This window comes from Lipotes vexillifer, unplaced genomic scaffold, assembly GCF_000442215.2.
Source record: "Lipotes vexillifer unplaced genomic scaffold, Lipotes_vexillifer_v1.1 scaffold1198, whole genome shotgun sequence".
NCBI classification, from domain to species: Eukaryota; Metazoa; Chordata; class Mammalia; order Artiodactyla; family Lipotidae; genus Lipotes; species Lipotes vexillifer.
The window spans coordinates 1,175,297-1,188,638 of NW_006769399.1; positions in this window are offsets into that span (position 1 = coordinate 1,175,297).

The following is a 13,342-nucleotide window of genomic DNA, read 5'->3' on the forward strand; positions in this document are numbered from 1 at the left end:
AAAGTAATTCTTTCAAACAACCAAATGTCCTTTCTGATTTCTAGCCCCCCAAATTAGGAAGTTTCCATAAGCTCAGTGAGTCTCCAAAATACGCCTCTGTGCTGGCTCAACTCCTGCCAACTACCACCCTTTCTAAGCATCCTCAATATTTTGACAATAATCATAGGTGCTTTCAAAATTATAATACTGCATGCATCAAAAAATTATGTGCCATAATGCAATACTTGAACACTTTTCACTAAGTGCTAAAAGATTTTAGTTTTGTGTCCTAATGTTAATGTTAGTTTTGTGTCCTAATGTTAATGTTTAGTTTTGTGTTAACATGGATCAAACACAACAGGTTTTAAAAAAAAAACACAGCTGCAGTACCAGAAATGCCATCTGGTTTACTTAGCACCATATCACCAATAATGAGTGAAAATGTTAAAATATTAACCACCTTCAAATTAAAATTTAGCCAACCACATGAAAAGATGTTCAACATCACTAATTGTTAGAGAAATGCAAATCAAAACTACAATCAGGTATCACCTCACACCAGGCAGAGTGGCCATCATCAAAAAATCTACAAACAATAAATGCTGGCGAGGGGGTGGAGAAAAGGGAACCCTCCTACACTGTTGGTGGGCATGTAAACTGGTACAACCATTATGGAGAACAGCATGGAGGTTCCTTAAAAAACTAAATACAGAACTACCATATGATCCAGCAATCCCACTCCTGGGCATATATCCAGAGAAAACCATAATTCGGAAAGATACATGCCCCCCAGTGTTCACTGCAGCACTATTTACAACAGCCAAGACATGGAAGCAACCTAAATGTCCAATGACCGAGGAGCAGATAAAGAAGATGTGGTACATATATACAATGGAATATTACTCAGCCATAAAAAAGAACGAAATAGTGCCATTTGCAGCGACATGGATGGACCTAAAGATTGTCATACGGAGTGAAGTAAGTCAGACAGAGAAAGACAAATACCATATCGCTTATATGTGGAATCTTAAAAAATGGTACAAATGAACTTAATCACAAAACAGAAATAGAGTCACAGATGTAGAAAACAAACCTTTGGTTACCAGGGGACAAAGGGGGAGAGGGATAAATTGGGAGACTGGTATTGACAACACGTACTACTATATATAAAATACGTAACTGATAAGGAAGGACCTACCATATACCACAGGGAACTCTACCCAATACTCTGTAATGACCTATATGGGAAAAGAATCTAAAAAAGACCGGATGCATGTATATATATATATATAACTGATTCACTTTGCTGTACACCTGAAACTAACATAACATTGTAAATCAACTGTACTCCAATAAAAAAATTTTTTTTTTTTAAATGAAGCCAGCCAACTTCCCAATTGTAGAAGGTATATAATTAGAGCAACATAGTTCTCAACTGGCAGGGATTTTGCCTCCCATGGGACAGCTGGCAATGTCTGAGCACATTTTTCCTTGTCACAACTAGGGGGAGGGGTGCTACTGGCATCTACTGGGTAGAGACCCAGGGATGCTGCTAAATATCCTCCAAGACACAGGCCAGTCCCCCATAACAAAGAATTATCAAAACATCAATGCTGCCAGATTTGAGAAATCCTGAACTAGAGTTATCATAAAGTCCAATTTCATCTTCTTTATTTATGAAGCCCCCTGTGGTTTGTGACAATAAAATCATAACATAGGCCTGTAGGAAGAAATATAGGTTCCAATCCATTATGGTTTTCAGGGAATGTAGAAAGAAATTACTATTGCTACACATAGGAAAACAATACCAGGTCATTAAGAATTTAAGGGGAAAGACTATCCAACAGACTGGAATCGTTGTACAACTTTATCTATTAGGTAAATTTGAAGTTCAGTAATGCTTTGAAATATAAATAAGCTCTCTAGTATTCTGAGTTTCCAATAAACTTTCTAGAAGGTTCCAAGCATTTTTCTCATGCAAATGCCATATAAGGTACTAAGGTACTTAGAAGCAAAGTGACCTTAGATTTCTATAAATGGGTCTACTATTACAATGGTTGTTTAAAATTATGAAGAAAATTAACAAGTTTAAAGTAAAAGGCATACTAATTAAGTTAATTCAGTTAAACATTATCAGTCGGTACCCATTTCCATTAATTTTATTTTCCCCACCATTCAGACTTATATGCTAGCTTTCAGAAGCAGCAAAAATGAAGGATACAGGAATTCTTCACATCGATTCTGTGGCAATCATCTCAAAAGGCCCAGTGGGAACAAGCAAATTTAAGGAGGTAAAGGAAGCAAACTGACTCTCTGGGAACTTTATTAGGTAAGAGGCAGACAAGCTTGAAAAATGGCCCTGTGCTGAAGAGAAGAAAAATCTTCCCTGGCAACATTTTCTTTTCCTTTCCAAACATTTTATTTAAAACCAATGCCATGATTAAAATTTTGGGAACAAAATCTGTGACCTATTTGTTTTATCATATGCAGACACCTACCTTAGGAATCCAAATGATAGGCTAAGGGTTAGTCTATACTGAGCTTTAGCAAGAGTGTAACCAGATTACAAAATTTCAGTTTTCTTTATATTTTTGAATTTTAACAACTCTATAGTGGATGAAGTCATTGTTTTGAAATACATTAAAATCTTCATTAAAAGAGGTACATTTCTTCTGGTCAAAGCCCTATTCTTTCAATGTTATATTAAAGTAAAAACACTCCAAAATGTTTAACACATCGTTCTCCTAACAGCCATTCAAGTTGTAACTTTAATTAATTTATTCAGTCATTGCTAGTAACAGATTTCTAATTTAGAGACAGAGGGGTAATGATTTCTAAACTAGGATGATGAATTGACCCAGAAGTTCCCTTCCTAAGGGGAATCCTTAGAATACTATATTCTTAAGTGGCCACATGGAAAAATAGGGTTCCTTAGAGGTTTGGAATATACTAGTTATGTTAATTCTTCTTTGATTTAAAGAAGCCTTTGAGAAGTACATATTAGAAGAGTAAAACCTTTGAGAAACCTAGTTAACTGTTTCTGGTAAGTTACAAATGTTTTGTTCAGTTACCCAGTGTGGTCTGTAACACCAATTAACATACTTTGGCATTAATGTCCCGAGTAAAATTTAGGAACTAGATGTCTAGGACATGAATAGCTGTGCTGGATGTATTAGCTACCCATTGCTGTGTAACAAACTTTATTTTATCCTAGTTTCCATGGGTCAGGGGTCAAGGAACAGCTTAGCTGGGTTTACTGTTCAGGGTCTCATAAGGCTGAAAATAAGACTGGACTAGGGCTTGGCTCATATCTGAAGCTCAAGAGCCTCTTTCAAGCTGAAGTGGTAGTTGACATAATTCATTTCCTTGTAGCTATCGGACTCACAGTGGCTTGCTTCTTCAGGGTGAGTAGGAGAGGGAGAATCTGTGCTGCTTCAAGTCTCTGACCTCTAGTCCCTGCTTTAAAGCATTCACCTTATTAGATCAGGCCCATCCAGAATCACCTCCCTTTTTTTTTTTTTGCGGTATGCAGGCCTCTCACTGTTTTGGCCTCTCCCGTTGCGGAGCACAGGCTCCGGACGCGCAGGCTCAGCGGCCGTGGCTCACGGGCCCAGCCGCTCTGCGGCACGTGGGATCCTCCCGGACCGGGGCACGAACCCGTGTCCCCTGCATCAGCAGGCGGACTCTCAACCACTGCGCCACCAGGGAAGCCCTCACCTCCCTTTTGATGAAACTAAATCAACTGATTAGGATCCTTAATTGCATCTACGAAATCACTTCACTTTTGCCACAACACGTAATCTAATCAAGGAGTGAAGTCCCTTATATTAACAGGTCCCACCTACACTCAAGGGCAGGGTGATACAAACACTTGGATACGAGAAGATGGGAATCATGGGCCCATCTGGGGATCCAGTCTACCACATTGGGAAACTTTAAGAAAAGCAATAAACATAGTAGAGAGCCAAAGGAGAGGACAAAAGATCATAACAAGATCTTAGACCCACAATTAGCCTTGTTCCCAAAGGCATACCCATGGCCAGTGTTCCAATAGAAATAATTACCATGTCACAGACTGCATTCTTCAGACCGCTTCACTTAAAAGACAAAGTAGTTAGTTCTACTAAGACCAGTAGCAAAGGAGACCACATGTCTATTCAGGTACCTATTGCTGCAAGTTTTAAGCCGGGCCTAAAATAAATGTACAAGGAAATAGCAAATATTTTCTGGCACCTTCTCAAATTTCCTAAGATACTGTGCTTCTGGCATTTTCTTCTAATAAACACTTAGGCCCATTAAATCACAACATAAAGGAGGAAAAATATATTGTGTCAAATCTGGCTGGTAATGAAAAAAATTATCATGCTTTTCTGAAGAAATAGAAAGACAGATCAACCGGTAGATAAGCCATAATGAAAGCCCAATAGAATTTGTCAGAATTAATTTCTAGTGACTAGAATTTAGATTTCTAAGGTCATATTTTGTCAGTTTATCTTCACTAAAAGACAGAAATTCTTTTCTGATTATAATCACTTAAATATTTTTACTGTCTTGACATTAAATAAGCCTTTTTAAACATTTGCCTAAACTTTACACTATATTCAAACTTAAGAGGAAGAAAGGAAACAAGAGAAAAAGGAGGAGATAAAATATTTTATCATAAAATATTTTATCATTAACTTTCTTAAATAAATATTTTTAATTCAGAAACAAAAACCATAGAAAATAACATAAAGTCTGTCTTTGTTGTTTTATTAAATCATACATAATATGCTTTATAAGTGAAAGTAGAGTCTCATTCCTGTATTTACAATCACGGTTTTTAGCCTATTGATTTAAAAAATATTTTGCTTCTCTCTTCAACAGGAAGTATGAGATCACTGATAAAGCTTAAGCCCGTATGTCTTGATAGAGCACTGTTCTCTGTACCAGTCATACTCTGTACTTATTGCATATTTTAAATTATTTATATTTCAGAGGAAAGGGTTAGCTAGGTGATTTACGTACTAGTGGTAAAATCCCAGTCCACACAACTAGCTATACAGAAGACAACTGAAGCTTACTTCTGAATATTTATAGCTATTTTTGAGAATTACATTATTATTCTAATTCTGCAACTAACAGTGAAAAGCAAGAAAAGTTCCTTTTGGAGAAACAGAACAACAGATCCAAGTTTCCAATCCCACTGGACTAGGACATAAATCAGGTAGAAAGATATAATTTCATACAGAGCTGATTCTCTATTAGAAAGGGGATGTGGGCTCTGGGAGGCATGCACTTAATTCTGACTTGTGCACACCACATTTTTGTCCATAGAACTGTACAAATCGCCCTGTGAAAAAGGTTAATCAAACGTGTAGCGTGACTTAGGAGAAAATGCCTGGGATGGCTGACCAAATTCGATTCATATCTGCTGGTGGAGATCCATAATGTCTCAATTCTTAATTATCTAGTCTTTTGTGCATTAAAAAAAATGGCCAATAAAATGTCAGCCAAGAAACACACTGTTCATTCCTTTCACGTTTATTTTAAACCTATTGCACTTAGGCTAGAGCTAAATCAATTTTTCATGAATATCTACCCCGGTAGATTGCACCTCAAGCCAGTTTGGCTCCCCAGAGAATTTTAAAAAAGCGATTTATCAAGTAACAAGTAACACCTCAGGAAAAAGAAACAGGGTTTTTAATTGCTTTGTGGCTCCATAATTGAAGGCAGGCACCTTCTTGAGGCACTTGCTGCCAGGAGGAGTGAGACTCCAGTTGGCCCTGCCTAATTAATCCTGTGATACAAACCTTCTGGCTTCAATTTTCACATTTCTGTCTCTTTTTAGAGGTGATAATAAAACTAAAAATTTATGTTGGTTACTGTATGACTATAACTGTGCCAGCGGAACACAAATAAAACCATATGGGCTAAGGAGACCCTGTCTCCGCATTTTTGGTTTCTCCATGGTGTGAGGCACAGGGGCAAGCTTTGTGCTAACAAGAAAAGGTAGGGGAAATTCAGGAGCTGGGCAGAAGGGCAGGTCAACTCCTTCTTGTGAGTTTGCTCTGTTAGGATGACTCATTGAAGCATATGCCTTTTTTATTGACAAAAAAATTTTTCTCAAAATAGAATTGTATGCTCTGAAAGCTCAACAGCTCAGTGACTACAAATCACAAAACTTCACAAAGCTTTTAATGAAAGACAAATTGGACAGCTTAGCCTTTATAAAAGCTGTCAGAGCAACAAGCACACGGTCTTTTACCTTAATAGCTTACATATTAAAACTGGTATAAAACACTGTCTGTGGGAAGAGCAACGTCCTCAGTTGAGCTGTGATGCGTAATGCATCCCTCATCACAAATTGGCTCCATTTTTGGCACAGGTCAAAATTATTTTGCTTTCATGGAGAACTTGGTTTGTAATTTAAGTGTTAAATGTCCAGTGGAATGATACTTATAGCAAGAGGAGGGGGTCATTAAAGATGCCCCGTCAATAATACATAGTTAGTCCCAGGACAAAATCTGTAAACACAAAAGCATACGGATTTGTCCTTATATTAATTGTGAGACACGCCATGTGTGTAATTTAAAACATAATACAAAAATACTAAAGCCATTCTATCATTGACATTTTGAGTGATTTTTTTCCTACATACTATTTATTCTTCCAACTTGAAATACTAACAACATGGTTACTTTCAAAGAGTGGAGTAAAAACCTGAAAAGTACATTGTATCATGCTGTTCATATATACGTCATACTTTTTTTTTTTAAAGGGAGAGAGAAATTTCCAAAAGTTATAGAACTTCAACTATGTTTGTATGCTTAAGATGTTCACAGGTTATATCATTGTCTTTAACTGTACTCCTTTTAAATCTATGTTTATATACTTTGAATAGAATTTCCACTCTTTCTGCTGAATTTTTAAAAATATGGGAGCCATCTGGTGGTCAACAATTATATTTTTTTCTTAAAAATAAAAACAATTTTGTATCTTGCAAAATAAAGTGTCATTCTATTTTCAAATTTAGTAAGTTTTTTTTTTTTTAGTAGAAGCGTTTTAACAAAGGCACTAATTCTTCTCTCCCATACACCTAGTTAAATGGATTCTGAACGTGAAACTAGTTTTTCAAATACTCCCTTTTCAATGGACATGCCATCTATTTTTTTATAAATACCATATGATTGTTATTTCCATAAATTTCATGCATTTACATGTAAGTGCTTTGAATTATGCAAGGGGCTGAGGAAAATACAAATATATTGTTAAAAGCTTTATAATATTTGGGTTTTCATACTTTTTAAAATAACACAAGTGATTGTTACAGAATATTCTTCATAAAGGACTACTTAGGGACATAGGTTCAGGATTCCATAAATATGTACAGATGTGGAATAGAATTTTAAAAGGAAAGATTAAAATATAAAAACTATAAATGTTCAAATTCTAGCTAGTGATACGGGAAACATCAAAACAGAGCTGACGTTAATAGCATTTGTTGAAATTCTACATGCCTTGTCCATACCGATTCAAGATAATCTGTTCATCTTTGAAAGTGGTATACTGAATATATACACAAGTATATACACACATACTGTATAAAATATATGTACACACATATATTATAAAATGAGGCCTGATGTGAACATGTTAATACATAATTTCACTCTGATCTCTAACTTAAGACTAACTAGAGTTCTTGTTATCATCAGACTGGGTTAGGTCTTTTTTACTATTAACATGCATTGAGTATTTACTATATGGCAAATTCTTGACTAAAAGCTTTTATAAATGATCTCACTGAATCCATGTAAAACACTACCTCATAGGTACTATATTCTCCCACTTAATGAGACATATGAGGCTCAGAGAAGTAATTTCAATAACAGTGAGTGGCTTTGACTTAACCTCAATTCTAATTCAAAATACTTATTCTAATTCAAAATAATTATTTTTATCTATCATTCAAAACCAAAATGACAGCTAGACACCCTAATTACTTGCAGTTTTACTGTTTTCAATAACATAACTATGTCCTCAATCAGCTTTAACTAGTAGGTAAGGCACCTACCCTTAATCTAAATCTGTTACTTATCTACCAAGTAATGTGGAAAGTAAATTAGTATCAAGGAATTAAAGAATGCCTGTGTAATGGCCACCTATTGTTTTAGTCCATCAGGCACTCTTTCTTCTTCCCAGTCTAGTACAAACTCCTCCCCTTTCATTCAGGCTCAGCTCTCTCTCTGCTCCATCTCTGGAGTTCAGGGGAGGCTGCCAATCCTAGAACTCTGGGAATTGGATGTGTAACCCAGGCCTGGCCACAGTGACACATTCAGGAGAGAGCAGGGGACCCAGCCAGGACAAGCAGAGACATTCCCTGGGATATTTTTACCTTTGGATTGGGAATAAGGATGGTGAGAACTCTTTCCTCTTTCAAATCCCGAAATTGAGACGACATAGGCACAAAGCTATATATACTCACCCTCGCGCCCCTTGCCAACCCCCTCAACACACACACACACACACACACACACACACACACACACACACACACACTTCTGTACTTGAAGGCATAGAAGAGAATGAGGTAAACACACATGGAAATACAAAGAAAAGTAAAAAGCCTAGAGTAGATACAGCCTGCTTATCTATCCCTAAGATCCCCAAAGCAGTGTCATTCTTACAGGAGTTCCTTTAGTGTCTGAGCTACCTCAGAATCCTTCCAAGAAACCTGTACTGGTTGTTGAGTTTAGTTTTTGCTGCTGCTGTTTTGGCTTGAGCTAGTGTGAGTTGGGTTTTTGTCGCTTGAACACAAGAAGCCATTAGAATTGTACAACAATGACAAAATATTAAGTTCCCTATGGGAAAAAAACAGGGATAACCACTGTTTAGCCAATAGTGTCTCCTGAGTGTGTTTTAAAATAAACAATTTCCCTAGGAAAAGAGCCAATGTGCCTGCATATGGCAGGGAAGTGTGACACACAGCACCAGACTGGTTGCAGCAAACACGGGAATGAGCCAATTTCCAAAAGCTCAACAGTTTTAATCCCCACCAGCACGCAATTTTTGTTTTTATCTCACCCATATATATGCAAAACCGGACTCAAGATTTGCCCACCTAAGGAAGCACACAAACACACACACACCTTCCTGATTTTAACATGACCACATGCAGGCCCAGGAAGTAATTCCTCTTTGAACTCCATCTTCTTAGTCTACTGATAAGTGGCAGACATATTGGGAAAAAATACTGTAAATTTGGAGGAAGTCAGAATGTAGCTATTGTGACTAGAGACACAGAATGAAGTAAGCCAAATAACATATGCTTTCAGGTTGTCCCAGCTTTGCACTTATCAGTTATGTAAATTGGTCAGTCTCCCTGAATGCCCATTTCCTTTTCAATACAAGACGGGAATACCAGTCAGTTTCAAGAATGGAGATAATCTCTGAAAAGAACCTGAAATAGATGCTCAATATATGGCAGGTGTTGCTGTGGTTATAGCTTTTTATTAATATTAGTATTATTAAGTCTGCATATACTTTTGTTAACTAAAGCACTGGAAAAAAGCTTAATTCCTTATTTACTAAATTTGCTTTTTCTGAATATTCACAATAAGCTTCTTCTAAAGGCACTAGTAATCAAAACTAATAGTTGAAAAATGTAATGCTGAAGTTTAACAGTATTGTCAATTGCAAACATTAAATATTCTATTACGATTTTTTTTTTTTAGTGAATCTTATTGTTTAAGCTTATCGTGCTTTTCCAAATACTCCACTTGTGTGCCTTTTGTTGTCTAAAATATGGTGGGAGAAATTTTAGTCTCACAACCCAGCCCCATGACACTCATTCATAAGATATACAGTGTATTATATAATCTCTACTCAATCACTGTTAGGTGTATATTTGGACAAAATTATTAAACGAACATATATAATCTGAGAAGGATTTATTTTAAACAGAGTGAAGCCAAGTTTGCAAGTGACGCCCATTATATATGATAAAATAGCTCAGTGGTTCCCAAATCTTTTTGCTCAGTGCAATTACTGGGAAACTTGAAAAAGTACTGAGTTTCACTCCCCATCCATCTGCTAGATTTATCATTTAATTGTCTGGGGCGTGGCCTTAGCTTTGAAACAGTTAAAAGACCACATGGTGATTGTAGTATGCAGCAAGTTTGGGAAACACTGGATTAGCTTCCCTACTACTCCCATCATTGCTTAAGTAGTTTCTGTTTCATTTATTTTTCTCTAGGTCCAAGCATTCATTAGAGAAACTTTCACTGAAAAAAGAAAATCATTTATTTAAGTTAATGTTTCATTCTCCAATAGTCAACATACTCTGGTAGGGACTAAAGGGTAAGAGAAAAAGTACAAGAGGGCTTCCCTGGTGGCACAGTGGTTAAGAATCCGCCTGCCAATGCAGGGGACGTGACGTCGAACCTTGGTCCGGGAAGATCCCACATGCCGCGGAGCAACTAAGCCCGTGCGCACAACAACTGAGCCTGTGCTCTAGAGCCTGCATGCCACAACTACTGAGCCTATGTGCCACAACTACTGAGCCTACGTGCCACAACTACTGAGCCTGCACTCTAGAGCCCACGAGCCACAACTACTGAAGCCCGTGCGCCTAGAGCCCGTGCTCCACAACAAGAGAAGCCACTGCAATGAGAAGCCCGCTCGCCACAACTAGAGAAAGCCCGCGCGCAGCAACAAAGACCCAACAGAGCCAAAAATAAATAAATAAATAAAAACTTGTTTAAAAAAAAAGTACAGGACACAAAGTCTGTCATAAAATGTTTACAATACAGTTCACATAACAGAACAAACACACATAAAAATATTAAAAGTCTAAATGTCTCTTCAGGAATGATAATCATGAAAGGAATCAATCACTTAAATACAGTGAAAATATTTTTTTAAATGCAAGTGACTCCAGCCATCATAGAGGAATTCCCAGACAATTTTCCTTATACACACCAAAACTGTCTTTGGCAAATGCTATTAAAACCGAGACTGATATCTAGAAACTGCTTTGATTGATGTTCACCCACACTGGAGGTGACCAGACAGCTACATACATGCAGCCTTTGATTCCTAACAATACTCTCTCGATTCTTTCAATCTGCTAGCCGGTCCCACGTATGGACATATCAAATGCTTATGCTGAGACTCTGGTGGCCAAAAGGCATTATGATTCGATAGTATCCATATTCTTCATTATCATACAAAGAATGGAGGGAAAAGTCCACATGTACACAGATTTCTTTACTGCTTTCTAAAAATCCCAACTACCACCACAGCTTAGCATTACTTAGAAGATTTCCAAGTTTTATGTCCTGAGAATGCAATCTCTCCACCAGGCCTATGATGAGGATTAAAGGTGATGATGTAAAAGACAGCACTTAGCACTGCGCCTGAGACATAGTAGACACTCAGTAAATGTCTGTTCTCAAAACAACGATAATGTCCAATTCCGCTAATAATCGTGTTAATTTAAAAAGTGTTCATAGTATTCCTTGAAGTCATTTATAAGAGAAACACTATGTCATTTCAATGAAATTAATGCCAACTACTCCCAAATTCACTGATTTTCTTTTTAAACGTGGGATGGGTTTCCCTTAATTGGAGTTCACTCTTTCAAAACTGAGTACGTGTAGGGCTTCCCTGGTGGCGCAGTGGTTGAGAGTTTGCCTGCCGATGCAGGGGACACGGGTTCGTAACCCCGGTCCGGGAAGATCCCACATGCCGCGGAGCGGCTGGGCCCGTGAGCCACGGCCGCTGAGCCTGCGGCCTGTGTACCAAAAAAAAAAAAAAAAAAAATGAGTATGTGTAGATTCCTGGCCTGAGGATATCCAAACCTATTCTTGCCAAAACAGGTCGTGAAACGGATGCATAAATAATTGGAGGTAGAATAACTGTTTATTTTTCTGCCATTCATTAGGTCTTCACTCTTTTTCCAGCCAAGATGGAGGAAACCAGAGCCATAGAACATCTGAACTCTGTTCACAACTCAGTTGTATCTTAAAATTTCAGGTTAGGATGAATAATATATTAAAGCTATACAACTTTATTGTGTTCACTTTAAAATTTATATTAAGTAGCTTGCTACATTATGGTAATGTACTAAATTACCTAAAGCAAAGTAATACAATGATTAACTGACTATAAACATTGGTTTATGGTCAGATTATAAAGTATTACAATGATTAACATTATGCATTTTCATAACACTAGAAAACTAGGATGAAGTATCCGTGGATTGCCTCAGTGCCATTAGGAATAATAAAACAGTGGTATAACTCAGTCTCAAGTTACATCTTGAGAGTAAACTTGGTTTTAAATCTCTTCTTTAAGTGGCTGAGAAATTCATTAATTTAAAATGCCCAAGGCTTGCCAAACACAAGATAGAGAATGCAAGTATTCATGCAAATGTATGATATTAAGGAAAATAGGGATTAACAGTTTTTAAAGTCTTTTTCTCTAATACTTTGCTACAGAACAACCAGAACACATCAATTTTACTTATTATGTGTTCTTTCAATGATAAAATAAAATTGATATACTCAAGATTTATCTCACTTTCTTTCAAAAATAGATTTGAATTGGGTTACGGCCTTAAAAAATATACTCTCAGATTTAGAGAAGCCTAGTTCATCAGTTCTACAACATGGTGTAACAGACTGATTCTTTGTGGAGAACAGACAACGCAGAGAAGTAAAGACCTGCAGGAGAAGTTATGGGTTTTATTGTTATTTGAAGGTAAAGGGTTGGAAGGCAGGTAGGCACCAGCATAAAAGATTTGCGCATCGGGACAGAAGTCTATAGAAAAATCATAGTGATGGACTAATACTGGAGAATGCTGCAGCAGAACTGTCTGGGCTTGAGTTTTATGTTGCCACAAAACTGCTAGATAATCTTGGACACATTACCTTAATTTCATCATCTGCAAAATGGGCATACCTCTCAGTTGTTGAATGAATTAAATAAAAAGTATAAAGTGACTGGCACCTAATAGACAATAAATCAGTTATTTGTATTAACATTATTACTATAATTATTACCAGCTGATTACGACCAGTTGATTATTATTAGATTCTAACACTAGGGAGTAGTTTCAACAGGAAAAAGAGTAAAGCAAAACTGGGAAGGCCAGTTTAAGAATACTTGGCTTGATGAAACTGATATGAGCTTGGGAAATTGTATTAAGCCCGAAAATACATATGCTGATCATTTTGTATTACACAATGCTATCTGCCTACTCCTGGGAGAGGAAATACAAGAGTTTGAGTCTTTTCTGAAACTGAATTTCTACTACAGATACAGCTTCTTCCGTGGTTGATCGCAATGCAATTACACACGTTTTTGTACACTTTTCCCT